Source organism: Macaca mulatta, chromosome 10 (genome assembly GCF_049350105.2).
Source record: "Macaca mulatta isolate MMU2019108-1 chromosome 10, T2T-MMU8v2.0, whole genome shotgun sequence".
Taxonomy (NCBI): Eukaryota; Metazoa; Chordata; class Mammalia; order Primates; family Cercopithecidae; genus Macaca; species Macaca mulatta.
Window position 1 is genome coordinate 98,938,575 of NC_133415.1, and position 19,511 is coordinate 98,958,085.

Below are 19,511 nucleotides of genomic sequence, written 5' to 3' on the forward strand. Positions count from 1 at the left end.
TTTTCTTTTTTTACAGAGTCTCGCTGTGTTGTCGCCCAGGCTGGAGTGCAGTGGTGTGATCTCAACTCACTGCAAGCTCTGCCTTCCGGGTTCATGACATTCTCCTGCCTCAGCTTCCCGAGTAGCTGGGACTACAGGTGCCCACCACCATGCCTGGCTAATTTTTTGTATTTTTAGTAGAGATGGGTTTCGCTGTGTTAGCCAGGATGGTCTTGATCTCCTAACGTCGTGATCCGCCTGTCTCGGCCTCCCAAAGTGCTGGGATTACAGGCGTGAGCCACCACGCCCGGCCTGGCATCTGGATTTTTATGTGAACTCTATTTTTAAATTCCAAAAATTGGTCAAAAACCCCATAAAAGTGGCCGGGCGTTGTGGCTCATGCTTGTAATCCCAGCACTTTGGGAGGCTGAGGCAGGCAGATCGCCTGCGGTCAGGAGTTCAAGACCAGCCTGGCCAACATGGTGAAACCCCATCTCTGCTAAAAATACAACAAAATTTGCTGGTCATGGTGTGCATGCCTGTAATCCCTGCTACTTGGGAAGCTGAGGCAGGAGAATTGCTTAAACCCTGGAAGCGGAGGTTGCAGTCAGCTGATATTGCACCACTGCACTCCAGCCTGGGCGACAAGAGCGAAACTCTGTTTTAAAAAAAACAAAAAACAAAAAACAAACCCACAAAAGCTTGCTGAGAGCACGGGAAAGCATGTCACAGACGGCTGGGATTAAAAGAGACTAGAAACTTCACTGTGTCCTACCCTTTTGTTTTTATAAGTGGGGAAACAGAGGCACTGAGAAAGTCCAGAGCTGGCTCAGGCAACAGGTCCTAGGCGGCTTGTCTCTCTGCACCCAACCAGGAGGTTGAAGAGGGCTTAGGATCCACCTGAGAGGCCCGTGCCCCCCAGGTAACCAGGGCTTAAGGCATTGGTGCTCTGGGACTGAGGGACTTCCCTTAGGAGGAGCCTAGTTGTGTGTAGATGTCCTCCTCATTCTATGAACAGCCCCCCACACTCCCACCCCTGCAGCCCCGGCCACAGGCAGGAATGCACACCAGCTCCCCCACTTAAGCCTTCAGGCCCTGCAGTCAATTCCTTGGGCAGCAGAAGTTATTAAAGACCCTGCCCCGAAGGACTTCTCTCCCTCCGACTGATTCTGGCACAGCAAATTACAAACCCACCTGTAGGGGTGGGGAGATGCAGTTTTAATTTGTAAAAAAGAGAAAGAAAAAAAGAAATCCATGCTGTGGTCCTGGAGTCGGGGAGACAGAGGAAGCTCCTGAGGGGGCTTCTTCTGGGAGGAGCAGTATTGTTACCGTGGGTGCTCCAGGAGAAGCCCAGCAAGGTCAGTGAGCAGCTTGGACCCAGCCAGCTACAGCCAGTGGGCAGGGGGTGAGGGCGCCTGTCTCTTCCTATGCTCGCCCTCCCTCTCTGTCCCTGAGGCTCCCTGCCGATTGGCATATCCTGCTGGGACTTGGCTCCCAGCTAGTTCCCTGCCTCCCGCTCACTCCAGGGCTCCCTCCTACCCTCTGCAGCGTCTTTCTCCTCCCCTGCTTTCTCCCATGCTTTCTAACTACCTCCTTTCCCATCTCCAGCTATTCCGACTCACCTTGTTCTCTTTTGAACAAGTGTTATTGTTCTGCCTAATTATAAAAGTCATGCTCATGCACCACACCCCCCATCCAAGCAATAAACAGGAACAGGGAAGTAAGACCACTCGTAAGCCTCCTGCCCCCTGCTAACCACAAGGTATGCGTCCTTCTAGACTTGTTTTCTCTGAAAAAAATTTTTTTTTTAAATCTTGGGCTATTATTAATATGCACTATTTTGTAAGCAGCCTTCTTTGCTTAGCAGTGCACGGCAGACGTCTCTCCATGCCAATTATATAGAAATGGACAGCATGGCTTTTATTATTTTTTTTTTTTTGGTCTCACTCTGACACCCAGGCTAAATTTTTGTGTTTCTTTGTAGAGATGGGATCTTGCCAGGTTGCCCAGGCTGGTCTTGAACTCCTGGGCTCAAGTGATCCACCTGCCTTGGCCTCCCAAAGTGCTAGGGTTACCGGCCTGAGCCACTGCGCCCAGCAACAGCATGCTTTTTAATTGGTGCATGGGATTCCATTGTAGGGCTGGATGCTGGTTCATGAAGAGACTCCTATGAAGTCCCTCCTGGACTTTTAGGCGGGGTTTCTCTTTCCTTTTCCTCATAAGTCTCTGCCGGGTGCCTCCTCCGCTTTTCCTCTCTCTCCATCTCTTCTTTCCTACCTCCCATTTTCTCTCTCTGCCTTTCACTCTCCGCTCCTCTCTGACTTCATCCCTGAGTCCCCACCCTTAGTTTCTCCTGTCTTCTCCCCTCCGCACCCCACTCTCCCCAGCCCTCCCCATTCCCTCTGACTCTCTGCTCCCTGCGGAGGGGTCGGGGGTCCGCGGTGTTTAACACCGGCTCCCGCGTCAGACACGTGCCATCTCATTAGCGTGCCTGTCCCCCCAAGTGAGGCAGGCAGGAGCCACAGTAGCAGCGAGAGGCCTAATTGAATGTAACTAATTATTCACTCCCTTAAATGGGCCTGGGAGGGACAGAATTACTCACTCTGAACTGGGGAGACAGGGAACTGGCCGCTGGCAAACAAATCCTGGGGCCTGTGGAGAGGGTTCTCCTTGGAATACTAATTAGGACCGAGTGATGGGATAAAATCAGGGACAGAGGCGCCTCTCCCTGCCCTCCCACCTCGTCTGGGAAGTTGGGGGTCAGGAGGAGGAAGAGACCCTTGTGTGAATCTAATTGAAGGACCCCAGGGAAGTGTTAATACAGGGTGGGGGCAGGGGGAATGAAATGCTGAGCCTGGGGCTTGAGGAAGGCAGGGGGCTAATGTTTAATATGGAGAGAGGCAGGAGGGCACAGCAGTGCCGGAGGGAAGGAACTGGCAGCAACCCCAGGGCCACTCAGAGCTGAGGGAGCCCCACTGGCTCCTGGGAGGAAGCCCTTCTCCTCCCAAGCACTCCCAAGTGCCAGGCCCTGTGCTAAAGACCAGTGTTCCAAATCTTCCTGAAGCCTTTTGTGGAGTTGGCTCGCTCCGTATCTCAGATGGGAAAAACGGAGGCTCAGAGGGGAAGCGGCTCCTTAACCCATGATCAGGCAGCTAGAGTGAGCCAGGCTGGGGCTGGGTTCCGCCTGGCTGCAGAGCTTCTGTTCCTAACCTCTAGAATGACCCAGACCACATCCCAGACCAATTAGATAAAATTTCCATGGAGGTGGCATGTGATGGTCACAGTCCAGGCATCAGTTTTTTTTTTTTTGAGACAGTCTTGCTCTGTCACCCAGGCTAGAGTACAATGGCGTGATCTTGGTTCACTGCAACCTGCGCCTCCTGGGTTCAAACGATTCTCCTGCCTCAGCCTCCTGAGTAGCTGGGATGACAGGTGCCTGCCATCACGCCCGGCTTATTTTTGTATTTCTAGTAGAGACGGGGTTTCACTATGTTGGCGGGGCTGGTCTTGAACTCTTGACCTCAAGTTGATCCATCTGCCTTGGCCTCCCAAAGTGCTGGGATTGCAGGTGTGAGCCGCTGTGCCTGGCCAATCATTAGTATATTTCTTTAGAGCTTCCCTGGTGATTCTGAGATTCAGCCAGAACTGAGGACCCCTGGTCTGGACTTTATTTCCCTGTTTGAGTCACTCCTTCTATTTCACAAGTGGCATCCATCCTTCTACTGAGCCAAACTGTCCCAAAGGACCTCTAGGTTCTACCTAGCCTTATCTCTGGGACTGGTTTCTGGACAGCTGGGAGCACACAAGTTGGGGCAGGAGGGACTGTGTGGAATAGGATGGGGGACGGTTCTAATGTCCAGGGGTGGACCCAGGGTAGAAGACCTGAATGCAGCCCCAGGAGACTCTGGGATGCATCATTCTGGGCAGCTCCTGAAGGTCAAAGGCGAGAAGTCAATTAGGAATTGTGCAGACATGGAAAGAAGGACAAATCACACGATGGAGAGACGTGTAGAATGGAGAGGTGTGTGTGTGCATGCGTGTGTGCATGTGTAGTCAGGGAGTGGTTGGTGTGGGTGGGTATAGTAATCGTGATTCTTGATGCCATTTATGTGCCAGGTACTTTTCACATATTATCTCCTTTGGTCCTGACAACAGTCCTTTGAGGGTGTATGGTCATCCTTGCAGCTGAGCAAGGTGCAGCTCAGAGAGGTTGAGTAAGCGTCCCAAGGCCACACGCAGAATCAGTATTCAATTTCTGGCTCTCAGTTCCAAATCCCATGCTCCTTTCTCCTACTCTGCCTTGATTCTGCGATTGCACTTGTGATCTCTTCTCTAGCAGGTGTTGGTGTGTGTGCATGCTGGTTAGATGTGCGTGATGTGCATGTGCTTGTGTGTGTGTGTGTTTCTCCCTCCTTTTGGGAGGGACAAGACTTCCATTCTGCCCAGCACCATGCCTCCTGCTGACCAGTGAGGGGGAAGAGAAGGGGCACCCACCCCTGCTTCTTGCTCCTGTTCCCCAGTGCCACTCAGCTGGCGACTGCCTCTCCTGTGGCTGGGGCTGAGGAGGGGCAGGGTAAGGCGGGTTATCCTGCCAGCCAAGTGACAAATAGCCTTATTTGTAACAAAGGTGGAGAGACAACCTATTTCTGGGGCAGGGAAACTCTCTCTTTTTCAGACTTTCAAGCTGCTCTCCTGCCACCCCCATTCCCCGCCCCAGTGAAGGTGGCAGGGAGAGATGGGCCTGTCACACTCATCCCCCTTCTGTTCCCCCACCTCAAGTGCAGGGGACTTCATGGGAGCTTCATAGAGGGGCAGCAAATTTATGAGCCCAACACCGATTCCCCAATCACCTTGCTGGCCGATCCATCTTTCTGGAGCCAGAGATGAAATGAAATTATTGTGAAATAAATCCGTACAGATGATCTAGGGACTGGCAGTGGGGCGACAGCAAGGGGTGCGAGCCAGGAGCTGGGGCTCAGGTGGGAGGGCTGTTGTCACTCCCCTTGGCTGAGACCCAGAGAGGGGACTTCACTGGCTTTCCTCCCTTGGATGGGGTGGGGCAGCGTTCTGCTTATGCCCCCTACTCTCTGTGGAGCCCCTTGCCCAATAGGATCCTTATCTAAGGGGCTGAATGAAGGACCCTCCAGCTTGTGATGGGTCCTGTGTCACTCATGCTTCCAAACTCCTAGGGTCAGAGAGCAAGCAGGGGGTGGGAAGGGTTGCATTCGGGATGAGGTGGGAGTGAAGACAGAGTCAGAGTCAGGGCCAAGGGCCTGGGTAATGCTTCCCATGTTTAATTACCTGCCGTGGAGGCCCCCTGCTGTGCCAGATGTTCATGCCTAAGTTCTGGCAATGAAGGGAGACCCAAGGGAAGGCACCAGTGTTGGGGTTACTCAGACAGCTTGGGGCCACACCTGTTTACCAGGAGGTTTGGAAGTAGTTCAATATTTTAACAACCTCTGTAGTGGGACCTCATATTCTAGCTGAGTACCTATCTTGGAGCAGAGTGAGGGTTGGGACAGCTTGGTGCCCCCTCTCCCTCCTCTTTGCCCAGCAGTGTCTGGGGTCTCCCCTGCAAAGATCCTGCAGGATGGCTGTGTCTCAGGCTGGGGCATCAGGGGCTGGCCTCAGAGCCGAAGGGTCCACAATGGACTTGCCAAGCCCAGAGTGCCAGAGCTTTCCTGCCTCCCCTCCCACCTCAGCCAGCTCTCAAGGGATCTCCCCACCACCCTGAGCACTGTGCTGGAAGTGGAGGCAGCCAGCCGGCTGGGATGTGATCATTCGGCTTCCTGAGCAAGGCCAGCCCTGGCCACAGGGAAACGATGAGGTCCCTTGAGTAGTCAATGGTCTGCTGTGGCCACTGGGCAGGACAGGCCCTCCCTATCCTGCCCTGGTCTTGCCCTGGGACCTTAACCCTCTCCCCTTCTGAGGAAGGAGCACAGTGGCTTTGGGGGATGATGAGGGCCAGCAAGCCAGACCCTCAGCACCTATTGATGTTGCAGGCTGGGTGGGTGCATGTCTGAGTGCAGCCCCAGGCTCACATTAGGTGGGGCGGGGGTGGAAGCCAGACATAGACTGCTCTGGAAATGAGATTTGCCTCGTTATCTGTGCTTGCTCAGACTGAGGGCCTTGGGCATTAACCAGCCCATCCAAGGAGTTAAGAAGCAGGGATGCAGGAGGAGGGGCAGGGAGCCAAAATCCAGGCTGGAGTGGATAGAGCCCCTGCTGGAATGTGTATGTATGTGTGTCCCTTGGTGGTTTGGATTTGTGGGGTTTTGTCTGCACAAGTGTGTGTGTTTTCCTGGTTAGTGTGGATGTCCTTTAAAAGAATGTGTGTAGAGTACCTCGTCTCCTGCGCATGGTGGTTGCTGTTTCTCTTTAGTGTGTGTGTGTGTGTGTGTGTGTGTGTGTGTGTGTGTGTGTGTGCTGCTGGAATTAACATAAGTATATCTGTTTTTGACTGCACCTGTGTGTGCACACCCACAGGTTCCTGTTGGTTTTGTTTGTACACGCCTCGCTCACATCCCAGCCCGCTCAGAAGGCTGCAGGCCCAGACACAGCCTAATGGACAGAGCCAAGTGGGCAGGGCAGACTGGCTGGCCTGCACCCAGGGGGCGGTAGGTGGGTCTGGGCATCTTCCAGAGGCACCGGCCTGGCAGGGAACAAAGGGGCAATCAGTAGAGAGGCCACTAGAGCACAGCTGATTGAGGAAGACGAATTAACGAGGAGCCCCATGGGGCTCAGCAGGGGGTAGGGGCGGTGGGGGGCCCCTGGCATCCTGATTAGGAGGGGGAGCAGGTGCAGCTGGGATTACCTGAGCCACAGGAGGGAGTTGGAGGGGCAGAGGGAAAGCCTAGGATGGGATGAAGTAGAGCAGGGCCGGGAGCTGAGGACCTGGACCAATGACTTTGAGGGAGAGGAGCAAGGGGTCCTGGGCGAGAAGATGACAGAGTGTACAGAGCAGACATTGTCATCCTAAATGGGATCCTTGTCACCTGTCATCCTAAGTGGATCACACTCCCACTTATCCAGAGCTTGCTGTGGGCCTGGGAATGGGCTAAGCATCTGCCACATAATCCTAACAACACAGCAGCCAGTTCCATCGTCAGTCAGGCTCACACATGAGGAAATGGATGTCCAGAGAGGTAAGGCGACTTGCTGGAGGACACACAGCTATGAATCCAGGTTGGCTTGGCTTTAGAGTCCTCACTTTAACCTCTATGCCACCTTGCCACTCCCCAGGCCTTTGCTGCATTGCCAGTGGAGAGAAGTTACAGGAAGACAGACTGTGGTACCCAAAAAGAGGGATGTACAAATCCACCTGACCAACAAAGCAGCCTGATCCTGGAGAGGGTGAAATGCCTGACACTGCAGCTATGCAAGGAATAGCTCACTAACGAAGGGGTTCCTTGCTGGATAGGTGGTTGGATTCCATTCTCTCCATCACTGTAATATGGATTGAGTAAGAGCCCCTGGGTTTGAATCCCAGCTCCACCATTTACTCACTGTGTGATGTTGGGCAACTTGCTAGACCTCTCTCTGTACTTTAGTTTTCTCATCTGAAAAATGGAGGAGTGCGAGGATGGAGGGTCAGAGAGAGCTGGGGCAAGAGATGGGACTTGGGATGAGCAGAAAGCAAGGTGGCAGTGCAGGTGTTAGGCTCTGGGGCTTGAGGGGTTGAGTGGGGTTCAGGTGACCTCCTGAAGACATTTAGGTTCAACTTCCTCTGCTCTAGCCCAGACCTCACATCTCTCACTGGGGCCATTGCTTCAGCCTCCATTCTGCTTTTCCTGCCCAGCCTCTCCTCCTCTGGCCCATTCTCTGTCCCCTTTAATTTGACCATGTCACTCCCCTCATCTGTAACCTTCAATGACTCCTCTTCCCTTATAAAAGTGGTTTTCAAAGTGTGTCAGGAGAACCCCTTGCAGGTTGGGGGATAACCTTAGGTGATACATGATCTGGGTCTCCTGGGAGACTTTGCACAGTTTTCTTTTGATCCCAAGGAGGGCACCCCAGTTTGGTGCTGGTTTGTCTTTCACATCCTTTGCTGTAGGAAGGTCAAGTGAGACTCAGCCACCAGCAAACAACTGAGTCTAGTTAGAACTCAACAACGCCGATTTGTTCTAAGCTTTGATTTCTCCAACTGTTTCCTTCTCAAACACCTTCCCCTCTGGGCTCCCCAGTGCTGCATTTTCTCATTTGCCACCCTGCTGCACCGCTTGCTCCCTGCAGGTCTCCCGTTTTGCTTTTTCTGCTGTGGCTGGTCCTCTCAACGCAAGTGTACCATCAGACTCTGCCTCACTCCTCTTCTTGTCTGGAGCTCCATCTAGTCCCAGAGCGTTAACCACCACCACTGATTCTCAAATGCAACTCTCCACCCAGATCAATTTCCAGCTGCCTTCTTGATATTTCTATTTGGATGTCCAATAGGTATTTCTAATCTACAAGTCCTAAACGGAGCCTTGTGCTACCCATTCCTCTGCCTCTCCCCTTGCCTGCCTTGCTTCAGTAAGTAGATGGTCACACATCAAGGAGTTATCCTTGACTCCTCTCTTTTCTTTGCCTTCCCCATCCAATCCATTAGCCAAGCCTGTCAACTTTACCTGCAAAACATATTCTGGAATAGCCACTTCCTTCATGTCCTCATGCCCTGGTCTAAGCCAGCATCACCCCTCACCCGCAGGCTGCTGCAGCCTCTGGGCTGGTCATGCCGCTCTCAACTTGCCTCCCTCCAAACCTACCACATGGCAGCTGGAGGATCTTTAAAAGCATCAATCGGATTACATCACTCAACTGCTTAAAACTCTCAAAGGCATCCCCTTGTGCTTACAACAAATCCAAGTCCTTTGCTCTGGTTTGTAAGTGCTGTGTGACTGGGGTTTTCTTCTGTTGGTTTCTCTCACTCCATCCATATCCCTCTTTCCCTTGGTCACTCTGCTCTCGTCACATTGCCCTGCCTTTGCCCTTGAACCTACTGAGCTCGGTTCCACTGAGTTCCCTCTGCCCAGAACTTCTCTCCCTTTATCTTTGCACACTCAGAACCATCTCTTCCTTTAACTATCTGCTGGGAGGGTCACCTCCTCTGAGAGGCCTTCCCTGAGTACTCAACAGCAAAGTCACCCCAGACACCACTGCATCCCTCTCTTCCTGCTTTTTGCTTAGCATGACAGTTTTTTTTTTTTTTGCTTTCCACCATAGAATTACAAACTCCACATAAGAAGGAATGTTACCTGTCTTGTTCATTGCTGTATTTTCAGTGCCAAGAATGGTACCTGAATCATAGAAGATGATTATTATTTGCTGATTGAATTAATGAGTTGTATTTTTTACAGTTGCCTTTGATGTATGACAGGTGTCACTGTTTTTTTTTTTCCATTTTAGATGGTGACATAGGTTTCCTCTTAAGAATAAAGCAAAAAAACTTCTGATAAGAGACTTGAATACATAAGGAACTCTTATAACTCAACAATAAAAAGACAAATACAATGAAAACATGAGCAGAGAATTTGAATAGACATTTCTCCAGAGAAGACATACAAATTGCCAATAAGCACATGAAAAGATGCTCAACATCATTAGTCATTAGGGAAACACAAATCAAAACCACAATGAGATACCATTGCATTTCAAACTACAATGTGATTATCACTTTACTAGAACGGCTAAACTTGGTGAAATTGGAATGCTTGTACATTGCTGGTGGGATTGTAAAACGGTGCAGCCACTTAGGAAATAGTTCATCAGTTCCTCAAAAAGTTAAACTTGGTGTTATCACACGACCCAGCAATTCCTTTCCTCGGTATATACCCAAGAAAAATGACAACATACATCCATACAAAAACTTGTACACAAATATCGATAGTAGCATCATTTAAAAAGAGTCAAAAAGTAGAAACAACTCAAATGTCTGTCAGTGGATGAATGGCTGAACAAAATGTGGTATGTACATACAATGGAATAGCATTTGGCCATAAAAAGAGGTAGAGTATTGACACAGGTTGCAACGTGGGTGAATCTTGAAAACAGTATGCTAATTGAGAGAAGACATTCATGAAAGGTCACCTATTGTATGTTTCTATTTATAGGAAATGTCCAGAATGGACAAATCCAGAGAAAAAAAAGTCAGTGGTTTCCAGGGGCTGGAGTAGGGAAGAATGGGAAGAGGCTGATAGAAGGTACAGGATTTCTTTTTGGAGGAAATGAGAAATGTTCTGGAATTCGATAGCAGTGGTGGTTGCATGCCTCTGTGAATATACTAAAAACCACTGAATTATACATTTTAAAAGGGTGAAATTTGGCCGGGGTTGGTGGCTCATGCCTGTGACCCCAGCACTTTGGAAGGCTGAGGAGGGAGGGTGGTTTGAGGCCAGGAGTTTGAGACAAGCCTGGGCAACATAGTAACACCCCATCTCTACAAAAAAAAATACAAAAATTAGCTGGGCATGCTGGCTCACACCCGTAGTTCCGCTACTTGGGAGACTGAGGCAGGAGGATCACTTGAACCCAGGAGGCCAAGGCTGCAGTAAGCCATGATTGTGCTACTGCACTCCAGCCTGGGTGACAGAGTGAGACCCTGTCTCTCTCAATAAAAAAAGGGTGCATTTTATACTATGTGAATTATATCTCAATAAAGCTGTTATAAAAATAAAGTGAAGAAAATGATAATTTAAAGAGAAAGGCCAACAGCAGTACAGGGACACATGGATCTTTGGCAAAGTCATAGAAGACTCTTGTGAATGACTGAAGTTGGTTTATAGGCTTATGAGGATAAATTGTAGACATCCTAGTTTAACATTGAAGACCTATGCTTAACTCTAACTTCTTGCCCTGGCCTTCTTAAAATGACTATGTTGACCTTATCCTTGTTTCTGGAACACTTAGGAATCTTTCAACCTGCTTTGTCTTTGCAAATTTTGGACCTGGGATGTCCCTTCTTTTCTTCATCTGGTTGAACCCAACCCAGTCAATATAGGTGGGCTTGAGAGGGGATGGGGCATGTGCCAGGCACTGAGCTTGGTGCTGGTGAGACAGTGCAGAGGACTAGGACAGACATGGTCTGGGGCCTTGGCTGGCTCCCAGACAGGGTGGGGAGACAGATGACGACCCTGCCACACCCACACTGGGCTGCAGGAATGCAATAGAAGAACCTAACACAGCCTGAGAGATCAGAGAAGGCCTCCCCAGAAAGGGACGCTTCAGCTGAGCAGTTGGCCAGGCAAAGAAGAGGGGAGGAGTGCCCCAGATGGAGGGAACATTCTGGGCAAAAGCCTCAAGACAGTGTGCAGCAGGTTGGAGGAATCCTCAGAAGGTGGGTGTGGCTGGAACACAGCCCAGAAAGTGAGGAGTGCTGAGAAACAGTTCTAGAGAGAAAGCCGGAGCCTGGGGATTAGGGCCCTTGTAGGCCATGCCAAGGAATCCAGATATTTGCAGAGCTCAATTAGATTCCATATGATGCCAGCTGGGTGTGGTGGCGCAGCTACTTGGGAGGCTGAGGCAGGAGAATCACTTCAACTCCGGAGGCAGAGGTTGCAGTGAGCCGAGATTGCGTCACTGCACTCCAGCCTGGGCAACAGAGTGACTCCGTCTCAAAAAAAAAAAAAAAAAAAAAAAAAAAAAAAAAAAAGATTCCATACGACTCCAAACAATGGCTGTTTGACTATTTTTTCTTCACATCACGGATCACCCCTGCCGTTGTACGTCCATCTGTTGATTGTCTTTTCCCCTACTAGAAAGGACAAGGACTTTGTGTTGTTCACTGCTGTGCCCCCAACAGCCAGAAGAGTGCCTGGCTCACATAGACACTCAATAAATACGTATTGAATGCATGACTTTACTGGCCTGTGTCCTCTGCTTACTGAGTTATTGAAAGTCAGGGACCTGTTGGATTCATCATTGTGTCCCCAGGGCCTAGCACAGAACTTGATGCACATGCTGCTTAATAAATATTTAAAGGATAAATGAAGGAATAAACGTCTCCCCCAATGTGTTACACATTCCTGAAGGGCCGGGACTATTTGATTTATGTCTCTAGTGCCCAACACATTGCCTGGCAGAAAGCAGACACTCGATAAAGATTTGCTGAACTAAACAAGAGTCTCTTCTGCATGTGGGCCCTTGTCAGGCCTGTCATGGGAGCTCAAATAAAGGCAACCAGACCCTATACTACTGGATCAGGTGGGAAGAGATCCCTTGTTGGCAAAGGGTCTTAGGACCCCAGAGTCATAGGCTGTGCAGACAGGATCAGCCTGCATGTGTGGGCTGGCCAGAGAGACCAAAGAGGGCTTCCTGGGGGTCAGGAATCCCGCCTTTGTTTATGTCCCCTAGCACTGCCCTTCTCTAGCAACTGGCAGGCAGCCCCACCAATGAGGTTTGGGCACAGCTGGGGGTGGAATGGGATGGGACAGATGGTGGGAGACAAGGAAACCCCTATGTTTTCCTCCATCTGTTACATTTAATTGACTTCCCGCAGAAAGAAAAAAAAAATAAACCAGTTGCAAGGATGAAATTGCTAATTAAAAGGCCCTCTGATTAGATAGACAAATATTTACCAATTATGCCTGACCCTGCCTATCCCTTTTACGTCTGCGAACTCCCCCGTCAGCGCTGTGGCCACATCACACCCAGCTGGTGGCTCTTCCACCAATCGCTCTCTTGGGGCTCAGACTGGCTGCGGGTGAAACAGGGTAGAAGAAAGGTGAATACTGCCAAACAGCCATTCAACAAACACAATGCCTGTTGCATGGTCAGGCTTAGTGCTGGGCCCCTGGAAGCCACAGCAGAATTTCCATGGACAGCTTTTCAAGTTGTGTGCTGCACAAAAGGTACACCTGCAGGAGAGTGGGGGCTCCCCTTGCCAACCCGGGGCCCCTGGCACCGGGCGAGGGGGCTTTTTATTTTCTTTGCACAACGGGTCATTAGCTTGCCAAGCCGAATCCACAGGATTGTGCCTGCCCAGAATGGGTACCTTTTCCTAATTCCCACAGAATGGGCTAGTGGCAGCTCTACAGGGATGAAGATAGTTCAGTTCCTGTTCCTCAAGGGCTCTAGGGATAGTGGGGGAGAAAAATATACCAATGATGTATAAACATTGATGTGTGATAATTTTTCTTTTTCTTTTTTTTTTTTTTTTGAGGACAGGGTCTCACTCTGTCACCCAGGTTGAGTGCAGTGGCACAATTACGACTCGCTGCAACCTTGACACTCCTCCCCGCCACCAGCCTCCCAAGGAGCTGGGACTACTGGTGTGCATCACCACGCCTGGCTAATTTTTGACTTTTTTTTAAAGAGATGAGATCTCTCTCTGTTACCCAGGCTGGTCTCGAACTCCCGGATGCAAGCGATCTTCCTGCCTCAGCCTCCCAAAGTCCTGGGATTACAAGTGTAAGCTACCATGCCTGGCTTAAACATTCATTTAATAAACATTTCTTGTTTACTGGCCACTAATGTTTGCCAAGCACTGTGCTAGATTCTGGGAGAGAGAGATGAGTAATACATGTTTTCTGCCCTCCAGAAGCCCAAGCTACTTCGGAGAGTTAGAGATACTTACCTGGGTCTGCCCTTCCTTTTCCCCCTTCCCTTTTTTAATTCCAAATAATCTTCACCTGGGAGGTATGAGTAACAGTTCTGGACTCTCACCATTCAAATCCTGGTTCTACCGTGTCTTGGCTGTGTGACCTTGGGCAAGTTATCTCACCTCTCTGTGCCTCAGGTTCCCTGTCTGTAAATTGGAGATAATAGTGGTAACAGCATCCCAGGGTTATTATAATGATTAAATAAATTAATGCATGGAATTCATGCCTGACATGGAGTGCTCAGTAAAGGTTAGCTATTGTGTGACTGTTTCTTTCTTTCTTTTTTTTTTTTGAGTGCCTATTCCATGCCAGGCCCTGAGTCCTGGGGATACAGAATTGTTACCAGATCATTTCCTCTCCCTTCAGAGCTCACAGTGCGGAACACACAGAGAAACCCACCAGCACACATACAGGCTCACACATGCTCAGGCCGTGCTGAAAGAAAGTGGTGGTGGCAGGGTGTGGTTCTAGAATGAATGAGTCTTAGCTCGGAAGTCAGAAGATTTGGGGTTTTCTTAAGTCCAGGATAGGGAAATGGAATGATTTCCTGGTAAGGTAACGATCTCTACATCACTGGAGTATGTAAACCAAAGTGTGAAGTTGCCAGAGAGAGCTATCCTGGTTGTGGGAGAAAAGTAGGTCAATTCTGGTATGATCATCCCCTCCTGGGACAGTGAGACAAGCTTCCCAGGACCAGCTGGAGAGCCCTAGAGAAGTCTGGCACTGGCAATGTCCTGAGAGTCCATTCCTGGAGCCAAGGAACCCGGGCTTCCTACCGTGTATGTCCATTTCCTGGGCAAGGCACTGAATGGCAGGACCATGGGCAGAGGCAGGAAAGGGCAACTTCCAGCCTCTTCCAGAAGGCCTGACTGGGGGGCAGTAAGTTGGGATTGCACAGCCCTGAAGCAGAGACTGAGAACCCCGTCTGCCTGTGTGACCACCATCCATGTCCACTCCCTCTCTGAGCTTCAGTTTCTCCACCTGTAGAATGGGAAGAGAATGGACCAGATAGTATTTTTCTCCCACTCCCAAATTACAGAGGGTTTTTATTTTTATTTTTATATTTTTTGACAGGGTCTTGCTGTGTCACCCAGGCTGGAGTGCAGTGATGTGATCATAGCTCACTGCAGCCTTGAGCTCTTGGACTCAGGTGATCCTCCTGCCTTAGCCTCCCTAATAACTGGGACTATAGGCACAGGCCACCATGCCTGGCTGACTTTTTATTTTTATTTTTTTGGTAGTAACAGAGTCTCCCTATGTTGCGCAGGCTGGTCTCAAACTCCTGGCCTCAAGCGATCCTCCTGCCTTGGCCTCCCAAAGCATTGGGATTACAGGTGTGAGCTGCCATGTCCAGTCCACAGACATGTATTGAGTGCTCACTACATGCCAAGCACTGGGCTAAGCCTGTTGCATGTAGCATCTTGTTTAAATTTCACAATAACCCAGCGGGCAGGCATTTGCCTGCTTTACACATGAGGAAACCGAGGCCCTCAGCAGTAAAGTAAATTTTCCAAGTTCACTCAGCATGGGAATGATAGAGCCAGGTTTCTAATCCAGGTCTAGTTGACATTGAAACCTGGGATGCTAGTAACCCTGCCCTGCTGCCTGTTAGTCCTGCCAGGCTCTCTAGGACGGCCCCCACCCTGAGCCACATCCCCAGGAACACTCTGCCACTCCTTATCCCCCTCCTGGGCTCATACCATGAAAGCCCCATGCAGAGCCTGCTACTCTAGAGGGATATATATTATCTAAATTTGATAAGACAACTTAATTTCACTCCGTGTCTGTTACCGGCGATAAAACCAGGAGACTTTTATGACCCAGCGTCCTCAGCAAGATTGTCAGGAACTTATTATACAAGGTCTAACTGGATTTCTCTCTGCAGATGGCTGGGAGCCATGGGCTGGAACGCAATTCGGCAACACATTTGGGGAAATAAATGCAAAATGCTTGTTCCAGAGACTTAGATAAGGCAGCAGGCCTCCAAGCTCCCCAAGAATCGGATCTGCTTTTCCTGGGCCCTGAAGGGCGATTGGGGAGGATTTGCCCTGTCGGAGGAGGAGGGAATGGCGGGCTCTTTCTCCCCTCTCCTTGCCCCAAGGAAGGAATGTGGGGGCACCTGAGACTTGGGGTTCAGCAACTGTAATTCCCAGAGAGGTAGCAATTCAGACCTGGGGGTGGGAGGCCAGGATGGTGGGCAGTGGTGAGACCAAGGTTATGAGGATTGTGTGCATTGAAAGAGGCGTGCAGGATGAACAAAAGGATGGGGAACTGGGTCTTCACTAGCTGCTCAGGATCTGCCCTATAGCAATCCTGATCCTCTCAGGATCTGCCCTGAGAGGACTGTGTCCTTCCCAAACACACCTCTAGGGCTGGTGTGGCCCCCATAAGCTGGGTTCCCAAACAGACCCCATTCCTCGGATGTGAGTTCACATCCAGATTCAGATGACCCCCATACATAGGCTCACAGATACTCCAAGATTTTGAGGTTCACTGTGAGGGTACTCCAAAATCATAGCTTACCTCAAATTCTGATCTCTCGCAGGCGTGGGTTCATAGACGGGTTTGTGGTTCATCTCAGCTTTCGCAGCATCCATGCGGTTTCTGCCATTGAAAGTCATGGCAACAACCACACTCACTTTTGCACCCATCTAATAGGTATTCTGAATCTCAAGGTTGGGGCTTTACAAGAGTCAGCCCCAAATTCAGGGTTCACTCTCTAGTGCAGACACCCCCCAAAACCTCTGCTCACACACGGATCTGACACAACCCCAGATTCAGTTAGCTCCTCAAGCTAGACTCCAGCCCTCTAACTACCAGCAGCATCTGAGGGTTACCCCCTCAACAAGCTCATACCGAGCCTTGAGCGTCTGGCACCTCCAGTCCTAGGCTCCAGTTCATGCGCAGGGAAGCTGCTGCAACACCACTGATCTGGGAAGTTTGAGGTGTGCCCTCGTGCACCTGCCTGTGACTCTAAGCTCTTTCCGCAGGGCCAGGAAGGCGGCGGAGACATTTTTATCCATCCCCAGGCTCCCCGATGCTTCAGTGGACTCCAGTATCAGAAGCCTTTTTTTTTTTTTTTGAGTCGGAGTCTCGCTGTCACCCAGGCTGGAGTGTGGCGGCACAATCTTGGGCCACTGCAACTTCCGCCTCCCCGGTTCAAGCGATCCTCCTGCCTCAGCCTCCTGAGTAGCTGGGATTACAGGTGCACATCACCACACCTGGCTAATTTTTCTATTTTTAGTAGAGATAGGGTTTCACCATGTTGGCCAGGCTGATCTTGAACTCCTGACCTCAGGTGATCCACCCACCTCGGCCTCCCAAAGTGCTGGGATTACAGGCGTGAGTCACCGCGCTGGGCATGGAAACTTTGTCTCATTCTTTCAGCCCTCTCTTACCTCTTCCCATGTCAAATCCCATCCCAGCTAGGTCCTTTGCATCCAGTTTTTGGAGGGAAGGGGTAACATTTGCCAAGCATCGTTTGTTGTACCAGGGCCTGGCAAGTCTGTGCTTTCATTGAACTCATACCACAGCCTTTCAGGCTAGATTTTTATAATACCCATTTTGCAGATGAAGAAATGGAGGCACAAGGAGGTTAAGTCACTTGTTCAAGAGCACACAGCCCAGAAGAGGGGGAGCTTTGTGTCTGCCAGCATGCTGCCCCGGGTCTTGGAGCCGAGCTTGGGAATGCCCTTGGGATTTGGAGTTCGGTGGGGAGGCTGTTGCCTATGTGGCAGGCTGGGGAGGGTATGCTGTTGCTGAATCTGAGCTTGTATTATTTCCACACTGGCAAAACGAATTATTTCCAGTAGACAGGAGGATGGGGTGGGGGTATGGGAGTGGAGGACATTGCAGTGAGACCAAGGGCACTGGCTGCCAGGGCCAGTCACTTGGGGGAAAGGGCAGGGGCTGGCCTTTGCCAGAAGACAGTGATGAATGGTCTGGATTCCAGGCTTAGGTTGCCTAAGGGCATACAAGACTCAGCCCCTGCATTGGGGTTGGTGGTGGTGGTGGTGTCGGAAATCACTGCCATCCTGGAGGAGCCAGGAGGGGGGCCTAACCCACCTTGGGTAAAGGCCAGGAAGTCCGTGGGGCCTCTGGAATACTAATGGCCTCTGGTGGGTCCTGCAGGATGCAGCAGGCAGGCTGGCGTCTATTTGTCTCTCCATTCTCAACTCTGCAGGTTCCTGGAGAGGGGTGATGGGGACCACGGAGTGAGGACCAGGCTTGGACCAGGGTCTTCGGCTGAACAAGAGTCTGGCTGCAGTGGGAAACACATGAGTGCTGGAACTGGGCTCTACCACTTCCTAGCTGTGTGACCTCAGACAAATCACTTCATGTCTCTGGGCCTCAGGTACGTGTAAACAGGTGCAGTGATGCCGACCTGAGGGGTGGTGAGGAAGGTGCACAGTGAGTGCTGACTCAGGAGACGGTGCTCTCTGTTATAAAGCGGTTACCATCCTGCACCATAACAGGCAGGTCCTGAAAGTCACCTCCAAGGGAGGTAGAGCCTGAAAATCCCCCATATCCCCTGGCTGAGAGTGATTTTATTTTATTTTTTTTAAAAGATAAATAAGGAATATAATCCTCAAAGGATTTTCCCTTTTGGCTCTAAAAAAAAAAACTAATATCTTCATTTCCATCCCCCTCTTTATAAGCTAGTTTGTAGAAAATTAAAATGGGGAACTCACCAAGGCTGATATTTTAATTGAATCTTGTCTGGTGTCCTCTGTAGGATTCCCTGACTAGCGTCCTCTATTCAATCCTCCCTGCTCTGTTTAGCCCGGTTCCCAGCCTTGGTGGGGCCTTGGTGGGACCTTGGTGGGGCCTGGGACTGGCAGGGCTGCCTAGGGCCCAAGTGACTTTCCATCAAGAAAAAGGAGCTTCAGCCTGGCCCCTACCTACCCCTAGGGGTCATGGGGTCAGAGGGGCCCAGGGCACAATTTCTGATCTGTGCAAGGCCCCTGCTGGCTGTGCCTGTTTCCTCCCCTGGAGATGGGATTAATCTGAATGACTTCACCCAGGACCCAGCACTCCTGACACAGCCAGCAGATCAATACTGTGTTTTGTCCTCTCCCACCTCCAAGATCTGAGGGGCTCCCAAAGCAGGGGGAAGCAGGGCTGCCTTGAGCTGCTCCTAGGCCCACACAGGAGAGCTTCTCTTGCATCCATCCATGGGTCATCCAGCCGCTGGTTAGAAAGCCAGTTAGCGGCTTCCCCCACTTTCAGGGATTTGGGTAATAATAATAATGCTTCTTTTTTTTTTTTTTTTTTTTTTGAGACGGAGTCTCACTCTGTCACCCAGGCTGGAGTGCAGTAGCGTGATGTCAGCTCACTGCAAACTCTGCCTCCTGAGTTCAAGAGATTCTCGTGCCTCAGCCTCCCAAGTAGCTGGTATTGCAGGCGTGAGCCACCATGCCTGGCTAATTTTTATATTTTTAGTAGAGACGGGGTTTCATTATGTTGGCCTGGCTGGTCTCGAGCTCCTTACCTCAAGTGATCCGCCTGCCCGGGCCTCCCAAAGTGCTGGGATTATAAGCGTGAGCCACCGTGCCTGGCCAAACAATGCTTGAGCGCTTAAGTCCTGTCAGACGTGCTACCTGCAGAATCTTATTTTGTCCTCATAACAACCCAAAGAGGAAGGAACTATTGTTATTATTATATTATTGAGACAGGGTCTCACCGCTGCCCAGGCCTGGAGTGCAGTGGTGCGACTATAGCTCACTGCAGCCTCGACCTCCTGGGGTCAAACAATCCTCCTGATTCAGTATCCTGAACAGCTAGGACTACAGGCCCATGCCACCAAGCCTGCCTAATTTTTACTTTTAGAGACAGGAGTCTCCCTATGTTGCCCAGGCTGGTCTCAAACTCCTGGCCTCAAGACAGCCTCTGCCTAGGCCTCCCAAAGCCCTAGGATTACAGGTGTGAGCTATAGTGCTTGGTCTGGAAGCAACAATTATT